The sequence below is a fragment of the Fukomys damarensis genome, unplaced genomic scaffold (genome assembly GCF_012274545.1).
Source record: "Fukomys damarensis isolate Sample0158 unplaced genomic scaffold, DMR_v1.0_HiC HiC_scaffold_17, whole genome shotgun sequence".
Classification (NCBI taxonomy): domain Eukaryota; kingdom Metazoa; phylum Chordata; class Mammalia; order Rodentia; family Bathyergidae; genus Fukomys; species Fukomys damarensis.
Window position 1 is genome coordinate 76206756 of NW_022900929.1, and position 19513 is coordinate 76226268.

The following is a 19513-nucleotide window of genomic DNA, read 5'->3' on the forward strand; positions in this document are numbered from 1 at the left end:
AGACCTGGTTTCTGTTTACAACACCTTTTCCCAAGACACATGAATATACATTTGGGCATAGTCATCACAGGCATTACACTGTGCCTTTATGCTGTCAAGGCAGCGTGGTCTTCGCTCTGGGAAACGAGAGTACTGAATTCCATTCTAATTTCCATAACCAAATTGCAATGTGAATTTGTAGAAATTCATTTCTTTTTGTTTTAACAGAGAAAAGAGCCACCTGGCCTCTGCTTTCCCTGAGATCATTTGTTACAGCCTGCTTTGACTCTGACAGAGAAATGTATCCCAACATACGTATGCATCTAAAGGTAAAGCCTACAGAGCCAAAGATTCTCACTCTTTATATCTGTTTCCTCCTCCAAAGCAAAATGCTTATGCACATTAGAAGGACAGCAATAATGACTAAAAAGAACCCTACCCTGAAATTTGGGGTGGCGGAATGATAACCAAACTGACACCCCTGCTCTGTGAGGCATGGAATTTAATCTTCTGCTTCCTAAGAGTTAAGAAATTAGGGTGTGCTGTCCAGGGCTTACTATATCATCAGCAAGAGCTTTTAACCCAGAATGATGTATAATGAACACTTTGAGTGCTACATTGGATCTGAAAGCCTAAATTCCAAATTACGTCTACCACTAACTGTTTATCTACTACTGGATGAGTCTTTTAATTTTTCTGAGCTTCAGTTTTCTCCATAGAATGGATTTGGTAATGTAAACCTCAGCCTGTTTATGGGGATTAAATAGACATGTAACGTGTAAAGCCCCAGGACATCTGGGCATACAGTGATGCAATGTATCAATATGTTTTGCTGCCACTGCAGTTCAAGGGGCTCAACATCTGGTAGGGGAGATAAAATATCTACATAGATAATAGTAATTGGAGGTAAAATAGCTTAGCACCCTAAAAGGGCTGAAGATAAGAGACAGCAGGAAAAGCTTCCAGCCGAGGAAGGGAATCAATTGCTGCTCCCTGAGAAGGGTCTGAAAGGCAGAATTAAGAGAAAGCTAAGCAGAAGGAAACATTGTGCTTATGAGGAGGACCTGGGTCCTTTAGGAAGCAGAGATCAAATTAGGATTACACGAGTGAGCATTTTCTCGGGGAATATGTCTGCCAGCAGAGAGGAGAAGATGGAAGAGCAGGCTGGGGAAATACAAGCGCTCAGAAGAAAAAGGAGAGGGAGGTCTATTCTAGACTGGACTGTGTTCCCACGCAGCCTCGGCAAGGCCCTCTGGGAGGCCCAGGACTGAGGCTGGCTTTGAAGGGTCAAGGCTTGAACCTCCAGCCCCTTGGCCTGTCTTTGTCTCCCTGCCTGCCCAGTCCTTGGCCAGCAGTGGCCTCTGGGTGGAACCAGAGAGGGCTTTGGAGGGCAGCAGTGGAGGCCTCAGCCAGGGACCCGCCCCGAGGTTGGAAATGGACGGGACATGTGTTCTTGTGGTCCGCTCCTGGGCCGCTGCACAGGGACTGGAAATCACAGGCCAGCTGTGCTTGGGTACAGAGGCAGGAACATTTACCTGTGTTTGTGTTGATTTACAAATGCAAATAGGTAAGCACAGCAAGAGAGGGGAGGCATAACCAGGAAGCGGGGCACTGCAGTGGCCGTGAACACTCAGGCCCACCCTGTCCCACCCCAGGTCCTCCTGCTGGAATCGCTCCATCGGGCCTAAGATTGCTCCCGATGATCAGAACGAGGCAGGAGCAGCCCAGGGGTATGTTCCCATCTCCAAGGCAGGCCACCTGCAGGGACTCCAAACACCCTTCGTCATGGGAAGTGAGGTCCAAGCGTCGGCCTGTCGAGTGTTTTCTGTGCTCCTTTCTAGCAGGCAGCTCAGAGAAACTGAAGGCCAGCCTTGCTATTCTATCTTACTGATGAGGCCAGGGCAGGGGAAGAGTCATAACTTGCCCACGGCCATGCTTTGGTACTCTCACTGATGGGCCAAAGTCCAGACCAAACCAGACTGGGATGGGGAAGTTCTCGTGATCGGCCCTCACTTTATGCCTTGCTAGTTTTCTGACCCGGGATTAGTAACATAAATCTTTTGATTCCAGTTAAAAACATGAGCAGTCATATCCATTTATGAAACTGTGGTGGGGAATAAATTAATGCTAAAGCGCCTGGTCCTGCACCCAGGGTAGAGGGGGGATTTCCAGAAATGCTGTTTCTTTCCTCCGCCGCTGAATGTGCTGACTGATGGGGTCAGATAGCTGTTGGCATCTGCCAGACGACATGTTAACAGGAGAAGGTAGACTGAATTTTAGAGAAAGTTGGGAGCTGATTATTCAGGAATAAAGAAAATACTGTGCAGTTAATTACACAGATCTGAATGCTAAGCAGATACAAACTCCGTGGCCAGGTCGCCCTTACCAGCTGTGAGACAGTGGTGAGATGCCTCGCCTCCTGAAACCTGCCCCTGATCTGCGGGTATAACAACAGTGCCACCAGGAAAGGGCTGTTTGCGAGGATTAAATGAGATGATACGTTATACACTGTGTAGAATTGTACCTGCCTAAATTCCCTAGGGTTATAGTAAACCATTCCTTCTCTATCATTGTTATTTTTAAAAATTTGTCTTACAAACTCAGTTAACTTTTCATTGCTGTGGTTAAATATATGAGAAAAACAATTTAAAGGAAAGATTTGCTTTGGCTCATGGTTCTAGGCTGTGATCACTTGGCTCTCTTGTTTCTGGGTTGGGAGAGGGAGAGGGAGACAGAGACAGAGAGAGATAGAGAAGAGAGGAGCCAGGGACAAGATACACTTTTCAAAGATAAACGGTGAGTGGCTTTCTCAGGTGTTAAAGTTTCTCCATTGCTTCACCAGTTGAGAACAAAACTGGGGGAAGAGTCCAGATCCAAACTAGAACAAGATTTTAAGTATCATTATTATTTGGTGGTTGCTGTAGGAACCCCTAGGAACAAGGTAGAAAAGGGTTGAGGAAGGAGAGACTTCCAGCTGCCATTATTTCTCAAGTCTGTAGAATGTAGACCACTTATAAAAAATGGAATTAGCAGAGCACGTTGTTAACAAACAAACAAACAAACAAAAGTGTGTACCAAGAAAATATATCCTGTGGAAGTTAAAGGCATACCTTGTTTTGTTTTTATATTGATACTCTTTTTTCAGGCTTGCTTGAGTCTGTTTATTTATTTATATCTTCCTGTGTTTCAGGAAGGATTTACAGAAGCTTTCAAAGATATATAAAGTCCACCATTGTATACATTAAAATTAAACATAAAAAATTATGGACGACAACAGACCCAGGAGTGAGGGTAGACCTGAAGAGTGAGATTTTAGGCATGTGCTTCAAATGCGCTAGATACCTGGCTTCAGATTTTCTAGTGAGAAGAACCTAATCAGTTGCAAATTTAGGCTGATAAAAACTTGCCTTTTGCTTAGGAGAAACCCAGTGAATATTTGGTACCAAAGTCTTAAAAACCTGCCATTTCCTTAGAGCAAGGGCCTTGAGGATTATGAGGTGTGAAGGTGAGAAGTGATTGCTCCCACGGGTCGGGAGGAGGTACCTGCGGGAAGCTGACAGATGTTTCGGCACCATTCTTCCCACAGATGGCGAACGTCTACACACCCGCGTGCCTTCTGTGTTTCCTGGTGTGCTCTCTCCCTCTGACTCCTTTTCTGTGAAATGGGACTGACACTGGAACCTACTTCCTGGGGTTGATGTGAGGATTAGATTCGTGGGTTCCCCTAAGTCTAAAATGCACAATAATTGAATGTACTTAGAGATCGACTGTGAGGTTTTTGGTAATAGTAATGCTTAAAACAAACCAATGTTGAACGGAACATAATGGTCAAGTAACTTACTGTATGCCAAGTGACTGTACATCAAATTATTATTACTGTGGGAAACAGCAGCAACATGGAGAACCAGAAGGATTTCACTTTGCAGCCCATTTCCTGGGCTGGAAATGTGGAGGTCACCCTTTCCTTCACTCTCCTCTCCCTCTCTCTGTATAACTCACTAGCAAGAACTGTTGGTTCTGCCCCCGTTCAAATACATCCACTTCTCTTTTACTGTGTGCTACCATTGTCTCCAAATGGATTGTTTCAGTGGCTCCTTGCTGGCCTCTCCCAGCAGACAGTGAGCTTCGCAAACCTAATTCAGGTTCTCTCGTCCCTTAATTAAAATTCTTCAGTGAATTTTGCACAAGCTCTGTTTCATAGCTCTTCCCACAATAAAGCTAAGGAACAAACCACCCCCAAAGGCAGTGGCTTTACAACATCTCACGCAGGGGTCGGCCCATCAGCCGGAGAAGGGCTGACCCCATTGGAGCTCAGCTAACACAGCTGGAAGTTGCACCAGGTCTGCTGCTCAAGTCTCCCATTCTCCTGCACCCCGTGGACCACACAGAACATCTTCCAAGCACCGTTTAAACCTCTTGCTGTGTCCTGCAGGCTGAAGTCCCGAGAAGTAACAGGGCTGAGGCCAGAGTGAAGGGTGAGGAAGGCTCGCTCGTTCCCCATAAAGCCAGAGCAGGTCATGTGGCAAAGTCCAGGCGCGGTGCAGTGGACAGGCGCATCCATTCCACGGGAGGGTGAACCGGAAAGAGCAGTGTCTGCCTAGCCTAGCTGCAAGCCTTACCGGGTGCCTGTCCTGCCTCTCCTCAGACTCTCCGCCAGCACCAGCCTCACTGGTTTTTTTCAGTTCTTCTAGCAGAACCAAGCTTTTTCCTGCCTCAAGACACCTGCAAATGCAATTGCCTCAAGCGCTCAGTCTTTGCAAGGTTGTTCCTCCTAATTTTAGCTTAAATATCAATTCCTCAGAAAGGTCTTCCCTGGAGACATGAATAGGACGCAGCCTCCTAGGAGTCTCTCAGTAGCCTGTTTCCTTAGAGCCTTTATATCAGTTTTTTCTCTTAGCTATCTTTTTGGTAGCTTTGCTAGCTCTCTCCCCTACTAGACCGAAGTGTTATCCTCCATTTTCTCCAGGTCTCGAGCTCCTTTTGTAACTGATAATAGAGAAGCAATGGCGGTGTGGAACTCAGCAGCAGAGCCTGGGCTGCAGTCCTACTGCTGCCCACCTCGTTTTCGTTTTCTCGAGTGGATTCTTTACCATGCAGGGCTTTCCTTCCCGCCTGTGCCTGTGCTCCCTCAGTGTACCACAGCCGAGGCGGCACCTCTTGCTCTGTCTTCTCTTCAGAGGGTTTTTCCCTTAGTCTCTCTCGGGGACGGCAGCTCCCGACTCCTCCTCCGAAATGCGCCCCTCTGACCCCTGAGTGACCCCGCAGCAGCCCACTTGCCCGCGCCTCCCAGTTGCTCCTGCTCTCACCCGCAGGCCAGGCCGGATACCGGCCGTGCCAGGAGCAGAGTCAGGTGTTGTCCACCACGGGACTCTAGGTCAGGTGGCTCCACCCGGGTTTCTGCTCAGGTTTCACTCAGTTCTAAAGAATCCCTGGCAGCCAAGAAGAATCTTCTACACCTGCCTAAAGCCTGTGATGGGCCTCAGGGTCCGGCTTGCAGACAGTGGCTCCTGTGAGCGACTCAAGGACAAGGTTAAGCACGGAGGAGGGGGGTGTGGGGCACTTTCTCCATCTTCCTGGAGTACTGGGGTTTCCATTTGGCCGGAAATTAACTCTGAATCTTGATAAACCCACACGCACTGGAATGACCTAGCTACATTAAATTGAACTGCACATTTTCACAAAGAGGCCTCAGATAAAATTTGGGGACAGAAACGCCGATTGATTTCCCCTCCCCCTAAGGGGAGTGAAACTATTGTATGGCTTCTACACAAATGCTTTTTTCCCCTAAATGCTTCTCGTGGGAGTATCCACTAAACTATGCAAGGGTCACTAGAATAAAGGCTAGATTTAAAAAAAAAAAAAAAAAGAAAGACAACTTTGATAACTGGTACATTTTTAGGAAAAAATGGAATTTGAGGGCATCAACTATTCGTATTTACTCCCTCCCTTCCCCATTTCTTCCGTATTTTTTCTTTTCATGCTCCCCCCTTCCAAAATACTTTTTAGAATCATCACCGTAAGCTTCCCGGCTCTTCCCTCCACTTAATTCTCAATGACCACCTCCTTTGTCTGCTTCTCGATCCATTTAGTTTATTTGTAAGGCTCCTGTCCCTAGAGCGTCTCACTGCTTGGACTTTAACTGTGTCATTCTCGCATTCTCCACAACTGAAGTCCCTGGTTGAGGTACAGTTTTTCAGATCTTCTGAGGACCACATGTGACTAGTACCATTCCAGATGCACAAGAGAGAACTTAATTTTCAACAAATCGTAATGTCAGAGTAATGGTCCTCACCGCAAAGTGTCCCCTTCCCCGTCTCTGGAATCTGTGAATCTCCTACTGCATATGGCAAGAGGAACTTTGCAAGTTAAGGGTCCTGAGGTGGGATCATTGCCCTAGATAACCCCAGCCTGACACAAGGGTCCCTCAAGGCAGGAAGGATACGGCAGGGTCAGAGTCAGAAACAGAGGTGGATACTCCATGCTGCAAGTTTTGAAGATGGAGGAAGGAGCAAGATGACCTGAGCCAGGGAACTCAGGAAGCCTATAGGAACTGGAATAGGCAACAGAATGAATCTTCCCCCCAAAAGCTTCCCGAAGCCCTGCTGATTCCTTGATTTCAGCCCAGTGAAACTTCTAAGCGAATAGTCTTTTTTGATCTGACTTCCATGTATGTCCCTATACAGTCATAAATGTGCTTTTTCAGCCACTATTTGATAATTTGTTATGACAGCAACAGGAAAGTGATGTAGATGGTTTAGAGTATTAGAGCTTAGTTCTCTTCGCAAACCCCAGTTGAGAAAAGCCACAACCAGGTCCACAAAGGCTTCAGACTAAATTGAGCAGCATCCCTACTGTCCTTGGGATTCCTACAGCTGCATTACCTGTGTCTGGAGGGAGCCTCCTCTCCCACAGAGAAGTGATTCAATTCTATTAGTCGCAAATGTATGGCACATTGAGAAGGCTACATTTGTCGATCAGTGCTAATCATGGAGTCTTTGATTGGCCTCCAAAAATGGCCTCAACACACTCTAAGAATTGTCAGCAACAGAAAGCATCCTGCAGCGAAATGAAGAAGCAGGTGTCAGCACTGGAAAATTCTGGGTTTTTCTGGGTATTCATAGTGGGCTCAAGAACTGGGTTATTCTAATATCATTCTGTCCAGGCCTTTGGGCATGTGCATTGATGGCTGTGAAGCTAAGCCAAAGTATTCTGCAATATCTAGAGATTGTTTTCTTGGGATGAGCTAAACATTCAGATCCATAGCATTGCTGTAGAATTCATTCAGTGTAGTATCCACTGGAAGATCTAATGGGACACCTAGCAGGGCAGGAAAGCAGCAGGGTGTCTCTCTCCTGGGGGTGTCCAGGCAGGATGAGCTGTCCTGAGAGGGCTCCACCCTGAAAGCCTCACACACGAGAGCCAGGAGCTCGTATTGTACAAGTGGTGTAGGCTTCAGTGCCAGGGTCCCCGGTCCCCAAGAAGGTCACCTGAGTTACAAATTCAGCACATTCAGAAAAGCTCCCGGCATGAGCCACCAGATGTTTATACTGCAGGGATGTACCTCCCAGTCCACATGCGGTGTCCTAATCCTGGATCACATTACAGCACTGGTCAGCAACATAGCCAACAAGCGATCTTCAATAGTTTCCTTTTTTAACATTTTTATTTTTATTCATCCCTATTCACAGGACATAATGATTGTATTCATTGTGGGGAGTTGGTACATCTACATAACACTCCTTAATTCTTTTCATTTACTTTTCCCTTCTCACCTCCTTCCATATCTTGGTCCCTCTACTGTTTGCAAGCTCACCTTAAAGTTAAATGGACATATAAAAATCAGCTGAAGATGTGGAAAAAATTTTATACATGACAGAAATCTGACTCCTGATTTTAATTGTAGTGAAAAATACAAAATTAAATTTCATGTCCGGTCAAGAAAAAAAGTTCAGTGGAGTCCAAATTCTTGTACAGAAGGGAAAGGGGTAACTATTCACCCATAAATATATTGGAAATTGTCCATTTTCAAAGGTAGTACTGCATTATCATCATTATTAGTGTTATTTGTGGCTTCTTTTTTAAAAGATGCACTCCCGTCTACAGTTCTATGCTTCGTTTGCACTGGCTTGTTAAGTTGTCTTATGAACCTCGCAAGGAAGCGATATTTGGTGTTAGTTTTTCAGAGAGGTAGAGCACATTTCTGAAAGTCTCGTAGCACGTGAGAGGCAGGAAGGGTGTGTGGATAGACCTACACTCTTCATCAGTTTCCTGTGCTCACGTCCTCCTTTTCCCAAAGCCAAGCTGTGAACTTGTCGTGGGTCCATTGTCTGAGTGGGAGAAGAGCAGACTCCTTCAGGACTTGTGCACCTTTCTCGGTCTACAAAGTCCTCATGGCTAGTTTCACTTGCTGCAAAGGACATTGACTATAAAACAAACATGCCCATAAAACAAGGAATAAATTTGCATGTACTTAGTTCCTCAAACTGACGTGAACTGCCTTTAAAAGTCTTTTTTAAAGTTAAAGAAAAAAGAAAGGAAGGAGCTGGGGACACACGAGCACTTTAGCATCTCCAATGGCCTTTTCTCCGTATCTCCCTGGGGTGAGAGTGCAGGAAGATTCGGAAGAGTGCTGGGTGTGCATCAGAGGAGAGTGTGTGTTAGTTGGGCCACTGCTATATACTATCACGTGCAACCAGAGGGTGAATGTGGAAGCAGTGAAAGCCAGCGAACCACTAATCACACCCTTCTCAAAGAGGCTGCCCTGGATTCTTGCTGACACCCACAGAAATCCTGAACCCCTGCCTGGCACTTCAGCTATGCTGTTCACAGCGGGGCCACCACTGATTCACCTCAATTCTGAAGTCTTTAGTTTTCTTCTGCAGTCTTCAGTAGCCATTTGGTGGAGTGATAAATGATTGTCGGTCGAAATCAACAAGTGGTAGATCTCCCTTAGTTATAATTTGATTTAAATTGGCTTACCTTGGGAAGCAGACCTCCACACGTGCAAATTACCATAAACAGCAGTCCTCTTTGATGATTTACATAATTAAATGAGAGAATATTAAGACATCGCTGTGAAAGGCCAACCTATGATGCCTGTTTTATTAGGGAAGAGAAAGATAATCTCCACTTCATCCCTGCTGCCAGTTTATGCCAAAGTGACCCCCATTTTGGCTCTCTGTGGTCTCAAGGATATGTTTTTCTGAGAAGCTGTGTCCCCAAAAACGTGTGACATTCCTTACCATGTTTTAAAAAGTCGGCAAATGATGAAATTCCCAAGTACAAAGAGGCAGAATGTTACAGTATATCTGATTTATAAAATTATGTATGTAATAGGTGTTTTTGATGCTTAGGAAACTAAGATAAAGAGCTTCAATTAGTTGTACTTTGGAAAATGTACCATGTTGTTCTACCTAGCACGGCAAGAGGGAAGAGAGTTTCATCAAACAGCATTTTAAGATGTCACCGGGAAGTTGTGAACTGAACATGCAGAACCTTCTGCGTCTTCATCGATGGAGCAATCAAGCAAAGAAGCCAAGTGCTACGGAACAGAGTGAGCCCTGGGTTTCCACGCAGAAGGCTGCAAGAAGAAACTCACCATGCAGCTTTCGTCTTCCCAAGGATTGTCAGAAAGAGGCCTTGTCTCTGGTGTAAAGAAAGTCTTCTGAAAGAATAAGAAGTCACATGGGCATCATGAGCTTCTTGCCTACAGAGTTCACGCAAACTAGAAAGAGGAGTCCTGTCCAGCAGCGGGGGTCCGGGTGTGGGACATGGCTCCATGAAACCGCTGCCGCCACATCCGGTCAAGCTGTACCCGAAGCCAGGCTGGCCACAGAAGCCCATGATGACCACTAGATGGATCCTGAAAACCCAGCAGGACTCTGCCGTGCGGAGGGATAAATGAGTCATCTGAAGGAAAACGATGCACCTTGAGATCAGGATGTCAGGTGAACTAAATCAGACATACACGTTTATGAGAGAAATCATATGATTTCTTTTATTTGAGAAACCCAAAGTATAAATAAATTAAAGAGAAAATAAAAGGTAGATAATAAGAAACAGACAAATCGATCTTTGCGATGGGAAGGGGACCAAGAGATGGGGGAGCAGAAGGGAAGAGGATGAAGAAAGAATGGAGATGTGGTATGTGCGTGGACCAGCTCCCCTGCCAGCAGTGCAAGCGTTATGTACTGCAAACGTGGACCAACAAAAATACAACAAAAAGAAAAAGGAAATGGGGAAAGAAATGATGTGGACACACCAGTGTAGTGTGCATACATGCAGCCTGAACCTCCTTCGCTCTTGTTTGTGCACAGGATCAGCCACTCCGTCACTGGGGCTGTTGGCCATTTCTCCTGAGAATTTGAACATGGAATTCACACCCACCTGATGACAGCAGAGGTGAGGGTAGTCAGGGTTTGATGAGGTCATGAGGGTGAATGTCCAGGAAGAGACCGGTGCTGCAGGCCCAGGAGCTTCCCAGGTCCGAGTGGGAGGACAGAGCAAGCAGGTGGCCATCTGTATGTCAGGAGGAGGCCTCAGTGGACCCTCCATACTGGCACCCTGCCCCCCGACTTCAGCAGAGAACTACAAGAAGCAAAAGCCTGTTGTTGAAGCCTTCAATATACAGTACGGTACCACACATGTATGTGCTAAAATGGGGCTGGGAGTGGAGTAGCTCAGTGGTAAATTCATGCACAAGGACCTGGGTTTGATCCCTAGTTCGGGAGAAATATCAGAAAAGCAATAAAACATCCGGGTGTTTCTATCGTCCGTGTATCACTTCTTTCTCACTTGCTCGGTGTCGAAGTTGAGGATGTACAGAGAGTGACCGCAGCAGAACACGAAGCCCACGTGAAGTCCTTCTGTGCCCGTGCACTCATCCTGTCTAATTCTCCGCCACAACAGCTTCTGCCACCAATGGCTTCTAGCGGTGGAAAGGGTGCTGAGGAACTGAGGAGAGAGTGAGAACGTCGCTGCCTGGGAGTTGGACGTGCTTATGTTGCCAGCCCGGGTGGACATTGATGTGAGGGCCCGTGGTACAGGGGCCGAAAGTTCCCGGGTGAGACCAGAGATACCCTGCGTGTAAAGTGTACTCCAGGATATCAACCAAGTGAGGGCTCCAGAGAGAGCTAGAGAAGAAAGGTGATACACGAGGGGAAAGCGTTTTTCTTTTCTCTTTAGATTGCAATCCTCCTGTGGGCAGATTCTTTGTTTCTTAGTTTGAGATCGTATCAGTGAGTGCATAATAAATGCTAACAAAATACTCAAGGAAAGAAAGAAGGTGTAAGCAATGAGTTACTCAAAATCAGTCTTCTTTTCCTCCTAGATTTTCCTTCACGCCTTCTAATTCGGAGAGAGTTTGCTTTTCCAGTGGAAATTATACATTGATATACTGGTTGCATGACTTTAGGGGTGATTTCGTTGTTTTATTTCTGTAGGTAATTAACCTGTTTTCCATGCCTTCTGTGACACTAAGACTATTTAGTATGGAGTAACTCATTCAGATGAAACTTCAGCATTTCCCTACTCTTTCCCACTTGCCATTGAAATTGTTGTAATATAAATGTAATATCATATATCCATTTCCTCCAGCAGCTTTATAAGCAATTTCCAGTGGCTGTGTTTTGAGATTTTGTTTTTCTAGAAAAATTTCCATTGCCTTTGAAAAGGGGGAAGAAAAGCAAACGTAGAACAGCAATATCTTTGAAAATGTGCTGTATTAACAAATAATGCTCCTAAAACCTGGGATCCTAAATTGTTACACAAATGGGAAGGGTATCAGCCACCTCCCAACCGCCACCTCCTCTGTTAGCAAAAATCCCTAACCATTTCTGCCTTATTAAAGATCTTTTCATCCCAGCCATGGTGTTTTGTGACTTGGCTGATTAGGAAGTACAATTAAAAAATGATTAGGAATTTTTCCCTCCTCAGCCAGTCCTCAGGAAGTGCTCCCTCTGTCCTCACCTATTTAGTCACCTTTGCAGTCATTTCCAATCTAGCTCTGCTTCTTTTGACATATCCCAAAATAGCCTTTTTAATTCTGGCCAGAGATGTTCTTTCTTCTTATCTGATCTGGCACTGTCTGCAGCTTTATTGGCTGCTATCAAATGAGATACCCTTTGAAACTACCAAAAGTCACCGCGGCCCCACTTTGGAGGAGTGAATCCCCGGACTTCTGCTTGTCTTTGGTAAGCCTTCTCCGTGGGACCCGGGTCCTAGAGTCTGGGTCGGTGCCAGCAGAATGAACAAGTGTGGACTCTGTTTTCCTAATGTCTTTAAAATGCCGATGAGAAACCTCCCAGTCCCTACTCCCTGTGCCCTAAGGATTTAGCTGACACTTGTAAGGGAATGGAGAAATATGGTGCAGCAGAGGAGAAAGGAGATGTGGTCAGTTTCAATGCAGGCAAAGGCTTGAGTGACGATTCAGAAGCAGAGCAGGAAGCGAGGGGCCTCTGGTCACTGTTCTGCATCCTGGCGCCCCGGGATGGCTCTGAGTGGCTGTCAGCAGCTTCTCCCGAACCAGCCCAAGCCATTGCCTCCAAACTGAGATAAGCAGCGGTGACTGTGAGGTCCTGTGTGAGATACACAGTCAAGGAGTGGGGGGCCCAGCTCAGACAGTTGTGTGGATGGACTTGCCAGACTTGTAACCTCTGCCTTGCCTTAAAAGTGCCCATCCCTGAAATACAGGGGTGAAGATCTTTTTATCAACATGTGTGAGCCGCCTCGAGCCATTTTCTCATAAATTCTTTACATGACAGTAATTCATAAATTCAAAGCACTTTAAAGCTATAAGCTTTGATACCTTTTCTCAGCTAAAGAAAATCTTGTTTTTGTTTTTTTTTTTTTTTTGCCATTTTTCTTATTTTCTAGTATGATCTGAATTTTGGCAAGGAGCAAAACAACAGGGAATAAACGAGGTTAAATGATTTGCAGAAGGTCACATAGCTGGTAATTCTAGGCCTCAAACCCACAGTGAGCTTTCTAGCCCAGTGAGATTCCCATGACAACTCAGCTCCCAACAATCTGTTTTTAATAAGTGCCAAGCAACACTCAACTTCCAGAGTCGCTTACCAGCCACCATTCTGCTGAATCTAAGAATCCTACTGTCCTCAGGGCCTGGAGAATGTGCCTCAGCCAGCAGAACCCCAGTCCTCCTGAACCTGACTCCCCACCCCTCAGCTCCACTGGCTGCCAGGCTGAGGGCCCAGATCTGCTTTCTGATCCTATCAGACTTGTAAGAGCAACCAAAGAGGATTTGCCTTTGGTGGCTTGAAAAGTTGTCCTTCAGGAATTATTGGTTGCCCTTGTCTGGAGAAGAATCATGAGTCTCCACCATTGCTGACCCAGGCTGGAGTCTCATTCTGGGGACACATGGCCACTTGAACCAGTGCCCTGTGAGAACAGGCTGGGCTACGAAGCCCTGAAACAAATTTGGAGAGTACTTATCATATTATCTCCCTCATTAAAGTGGAGTTATGTGAGGATAAATATCAGATCTAAGGACAGAATATCAGAAGAGCCACTTGGGAGAGCTTCCTGGGGAGGTGAAGCTGTGAGCTTAGTCACTGGAAGCAGCAATGTGTAGGGCTCACCTGGAGCCACATTTGGGGAGACACAGGACATACTGGAAAGGGTTGTTGGAAATTAAGTCACAGATTTTAAATAAAGAGAGATTTTGTTTAGATCAGACTGGTTTGTGTTTTGTTTTGTTTTTTTTTTAAGACTTCCATGTCTCCGATATGCTCTACTCCATTCTTAATATATTTAAGAGAATTCATATGAGTCCAACAAAAGGTTTTCCAGGATTTAAGAGACTCCTCCATATTGGAAGATGAAGAATAAAAATCATAGTGGCAAAAGCTAATCCTCAAGAAGTACCTTCTGTGTACGATCTTTTTTCTGTTGGTTCTTATTTAATATTTCTTGCAAAACCCTGAGACAGGCATAGAGTCTGTTTCCCTAAGAAAAGGCTGGCTTTTATGGTGATTTAGCACAAAGTGAGAGGCTGTAGTTGAGAATGCTCTCCTACTGGAGCAATGCCTGGATCATCCAAAGAGGTTCTTGAGCCTACCTTATAGCTCATCAGCTTTTGGTACTTTCTGTCCCGAGGACCTTCTGCGGAATATGTCTTGAGCACAAATGCCAGCTGGTGGCCTGAGAATGTTGCTTTGAAGATCTGTATTTTAAAATGTTTTGAAGCCATGCTGTGGTAGGAAATAAATTCTAATAGAGGCAGAACAGCCTGGGAAGTTAAGCCTATACACAGGTTCAAGAGACAGACACGTGGGTGTGAGTTAATTGTATGACGAGCTGTTTGACTTTTTTATGCCTTTGTTTTCTCATCAGTAAAAGGAAGATAGCCGTGGTAACCTGTCTCATAGTATTGTTGGATGGATTAAATAGATAAGCTTATGTAAAACACTTGGAATCTGGCCCAATATACAACAAATACTCAATAAGTGTTAGCTGTTGTTATTAGTGCCATTGGCAATCGTATGTGGTTTCTCCATACAAAGCAGTCATTTCATTCTGCTGTTCAGGTTTTTTCACGACCTCCCGCTCCCCACAAACAATCCCAACTTCCACTTCGGAAGTGTGACATGTGCTGTGCACTGGGACAGACACATGGTCTCCTTTAATCCACACAACAATCATAAAAAGTTGGCAGTGGTATTAACACTATTTTACAGATGGGATAAACGGGCTTCAAAGAGATTTTTAAATTTGCCAAGGACAATAAAGCTAGCAGGGGAAGGTCTGAGCGTGCACCCAGCTCCATGTGGCTTCAGTTCTCGACATAGTGTCCTGATGTGAAACTGCTTCCTCCTACCACCTGCTCACCCGGGGCCCTTCAGCACTGAGTGCCTCCCACGCTGCCCACCTGCTCTTACCCTGCTTCCCAGGTCCAGGAAGATGAAAGGATGCACCGTCCCCTGGGTGCCCTAAGCTCTCCTGCTCTGGTGACTGAATCCACACTCTGCCCGAACCCAGGCCCTTTTCACTTTGAAAATTAGGAAGGTTGTTACTCATCCTCCAAGAGCCACATAAAGGATCTTCTCTCCTTTGAGGTCAACCCTAACTCTGTAGGGTGAAATCTGACTGCTTTGTCTCATCCTACCCACAGCCCAATGCTCATTTCTTTTGAAAATTTTTCTTACTTGAGAATGTGAAGCCCTTCAAAAATGGATGTTTATTTTTTATCATTGTCCCCTTGAATTTAGGATTATGAGGTTTTTTTTACAGACTAAGAAACTCATAAAAGCAGCAAATAAATGGATGAATACAAACTCAGATTGTTCGCTGCAGCAAACCACCCATGTTCTGTATCTTACTACACAGCAGCCACCAGGCATGCGTGGTCATGAGCTGCCAAAATGTGGCTGATGGGAAGGTAGAGCTGCAATTCTAACTTTATTTAGTTTTAAGTAATCTGAGATTAAGCAGTTAGGTGTGGCTAGTGGTGAATGCTGGGCTGCACTGTGCCATAGTTAGAGCAAGGCTCTGCTGAGGTCCCATGTGTGCTTTCCACATTTCCCGCTCTATCAGTGCACTCTCTCACTCGAGGTCGCGGTCAGGAGAGCAGAGATGCTGATGTGAAGCGGTGAGACAGCTGTGCTTTCCTGTAGAGTGATGGTTTTGGGGGTGGCGGTACAGGCTCTTAGCCCTACTCCTGTGATTTTTGAGCTAGGGTTAGCAGCCATCCAGAACAGTTGCTTGTAGCTCACAGGTGATACTTCTGCCCTGAGCAGGAGTTCTGTGTTAAGTGTTTCCAGATTTTCTGCAGAGCTGAGTGGGAAACGACAGGAGCTCCTTTCTGTCTGCTCCTCGGGACTCCTCCTACATGGTGAATTCATGCCCTTTTGCTAGTTGTCTGATTATACTATCATTGTTCATGTTCCATCTCCTCCCCTCCCCAAGTGACTTCCTTTAGAGTCACACTCTTTTTCTCATGCATCTTCCTTTCCCAAGGACTTACTGTAGCACATGACATAAGTAAAAAACTCAGTACATGTTTGATGAATGAGTAAATGAACATTGAATCAAGAATAAATGAGCAGCTGCTCCAGGTACTGCAATAGGAAATGTGTCTGTCACCAAGGAATGCACAGTGAAGGGGCAGCCTGCACTAGTGTTGCCACTAAGGAGGGAGACAGGCAGGAATAGAACCCCCCCTTCTCACAGGACCTCACAAAGGAAGGCCATTGTGCATTGTAGCTATTCCTGCAGTCAGGTTGGGTGGAGTTTCAGTAAAGCGGGCCAGACCTACTTCCACAGCCCCAGAGTTGGCCCAGAATTTGCCCTGCCTTCCTAGGGTTTGAACTGAACTTGACCCGTATGTGTGAAAGACTTTTTTTTCCCAACAATCTTCCTTTGAAAAGAAAGGGCGAAGTGCAGGAGTAATGAAAAATCCAAGAAATGCACACGGGTGACACAGATCCGAGGAGGTGCAGGAGCACAGTAAATGATGGCCTGGGGCACGAGCAGGGGATTCGTGTCCATTAGGTTAAAATCCAGTGAGTGGGTACTTCATGAGGAGAAACACAAATGATGAAGACACAGTCTTTAAAGGCTTTGGGAACTCGAGCAGCAGTTGGGGTGACGTGTAGATAAGTGTGCTGAATTGCATGGTGGAGGTGAGTGGGCTTCATTGGTGCCGGGAGGAGGAGGAGGAGGAGAGCAGGTTTTGAGCTTCCCTTGAACCATCTTCATGCCATGGGTTGGGAAGGGGTAGAGGCTAGGGAAGGCAGGGGTCCTCTTAAAGCAAGAGCCTCAGGGATGTGGTGGGGTTGGGAGGTAGGCTGGCCCGCCTTTTGAGGATTGCTGAGGTCCCCATTGCATTGGAAGGTCATTCTGCCTTTCTGGAGTTTGTGAGATGAGGGTAGCTGTTATCCACAGGATGGATTGACAGGGGGGAAACCTCTAAATAGCAAGGTCAGCTAGGAAGCTGTTAGAGCAATTTCAGAGTGAGAGGTTTAGGGTCCCAGTTAGAATTATGTCTGTGAAAATAGAGAGCAAGACTTTCAAAAGTATGTTCTAGAGAAGCGACTCTTGGCCTCCTTTATGTCTCGTGGCTCCTGAGGGGGAGGAAAATGCACTTCCCTCTGTAATAGTGATTGTACTACAGAGTGCTTCTTATGAGGAGCTGTGGGATGTGATTTAGAAAATTGTTCCAGATGATTCTGGTACATAAACCACCCACTAACTGCCTCACTGAGGATGATACTTATTCTAGAAGACTTTTTGAAAGCCTAGCACTGGGGCTAATTGGGGCTGAAAACATTAAGAAAAATTTATTTGTGTAGCATGTACAGTGAGCCGTGATCTTGTCAGCCCTGATTTATTTTTTTCCTTCACAATAGCTTGAAAAGGTATTTTTTTTCACATCATCATTCTGTGAAATTGGGGTTTGAATTTCAACTAGATTCTGGCCTTGTGTCAGCTCTGGTTGCTACTGGTGGCCGTGCAGGGTTTGATTCCTAGGGCCATCTGGTCACACAGTGCCACCTCTCTTGGGGAGCTTTCCTACAGGACCTAAGGAAGCCACAGTGTTGTACAGCAGAGGGGCATCAATGGGACGGAAGGGTGACAAGCCAGTCCTCTGCTCTCTTACTTTCTAGAGTTCTTCTGCCCCATTATCACCAAAGAATGATGAAGGTGCGTGTGCTATTTTGCTGAAAGAACTTGAGAAGGGAATGAGTAAACCATTTGTTCATAATCTCAGCCCCCTATGTTTATTAATCTAATGCAAGCCAGGCACCGCACTCAGCACAAAGGATGAAAAGTTGTCTTGCATGGAAATAGCATTCCAGTGGGTGTGAAGGGGTCACATGTGGGCGGGTGCCAGGTGTTGTGAGGACGTCTCCCCTAGCTGACCAAGGGGCGGCAGTTTCTTCAGGGTGAGTAGGGACCTTGCCCAGGGAGAAGAGAGCCGGGCTATTGCTGGAGGAGAGAGCAGCTGGGCAGAAGCACGGCAGACTCTGGGTGGGGAGGCAGGAGCACCACGCAGCCAAGCTACACAGGGAGGGTGCAGTTACACAGGGCTGTGCATCCTTCCTGAGGAGCAGGAGTCTGCCCCGAGTGAGGAGGTGTTAGCGGGGGCTGGGCCGGCTGTGACAGAGTGGACAGACGACCTGAACTTGGGTCGGGACCGAATTTTGAGAATCAGTGAGAAAGGGTCTTTTGGCGAAAGCATTGCCAGGAGGACAAAGTCCTTCCCAGGCGAGGCCAGGACCTCGTCCTGAGTCCACCCTCCCCCAGTACACCCTTCGTTCCACGGCCTGGAAGGGTTATGCTGTTGTAGAGGTCAGGCAGGGATGGAGAAGCAGCTGGGCAGCCCCTGCTTGCCTTCAGGTTCAGGGGTGTCCACCTGCTGTAGGGTGCCCCATAGCAGCGCAACTGGTCCCCAACATCTACACGGCGGTTCTCACTTGCTTTGCTTTTGCTTCTCGGCTTGCCTCTCCTTTTGACTGGCCTAACCTGCTCCTCTAGCTGAAGGCCCCATACACACTGCTAAGCGGCTAATATTTCATTGTCGTTTTGGGCTTTATTGCATCTTTCTCTGAATCATTCTCTAGAGAAGGAAGTGTCATCTGAAGAAGTCTGTGGCTCGCATAAATGAGTTATGAGCCCTCACGATTTCAAGTGGGTTAGCAGACCCCTTCTTTTTTTTCAGCTTTAATTGAGTTTATTGGTACATTTTAGGGATACAGTACAGTTACATTCATTGTTGGGATCTTGTACCTCTACATGACAGGTCTTGATTCTCATTTTTTCCCCTTGTTCCTGCCCTCCCTTCACCCCCTCCTCCCCTCCCCATCTACAAACACTTTATTTCCATCTTCTCATTATCTCATATTTTTTTCTTTTCCCTTATTACCCTTCCTCTACCCATCCCACCTTCCCTGCACCTTTAGCTCCTTTCTTCCCATTTCTAAATGTCAGTAATCTTATTAGGATCTTATGTATTATTGCAGATTATTCACACCAGGGAAACTATTCGGTATTTATACATGTGTGACTTATTTATTTCACTTGGGAGTATATCTTAAATATGTATCCATTTTCCTATGAATGAATCTATTTTCTCATTCTTTATGGCTGAGTAATATTCCATTTTATGGAAAAACCACATCTTCTTTATCCAGTTTCCAACGGATGGGCAAATGGGCTGTTTCCAAGATTTAGCTATTACAAACGGTGCCGCTATAAACATTGGTACGCATATATAACTGTGGTATGATTCTTTTAATTCTCTTGGAAAGATCCCCAGCAGAGGGATGGCTGGGTCAAATGGAACCTCCAGTCCAAGCTCTTTGAGGTATCTCCATATTGATTTCCATAGTGGTTGCACCAGTCTGTACTCCCACCAACAATGGAGAAGGGTTCCTTTTTCTCCACAACCCCGCCAACATTTGTTATTGTGTGATTTCTTGATAGCAGCCATTCTTTGTGGGGTGAGGTGGAATCTCAGTGTTGTTTTCATCTGCATCTCTTGAATGATCAGTGATGTGGAACATTTTCTCATATATTT

The 19513-nt window shown here is 45.9% G+C and overlaps 1 protein-coding gene across 2 annotated transcripts in view; it reads left to right on the forward strand.

The window, feature by feature from the left end:
- Nucleotides 1-245: 245 nt before the first annotated feature.
- Sema6d (semaphorin 6D) overlaps nt 246-19513 on the forward strand; it is a 385396-nt gene continuing 366128 nt past the window's right edge. Inside the window, exon 1 of one of the 2 annotated variants that reach the window (XM_033765209.1) lies at nt 246-308. The gene's annotated coding sequence lies outside the window, so the exon portion shown is untranslated. Of the gene's footprint in view, nt 309-16598; nt 16617-19513 lie in introns of those variants that run through there. The other variant, XM_033765211.1, reaches the window with a different exon arrangement.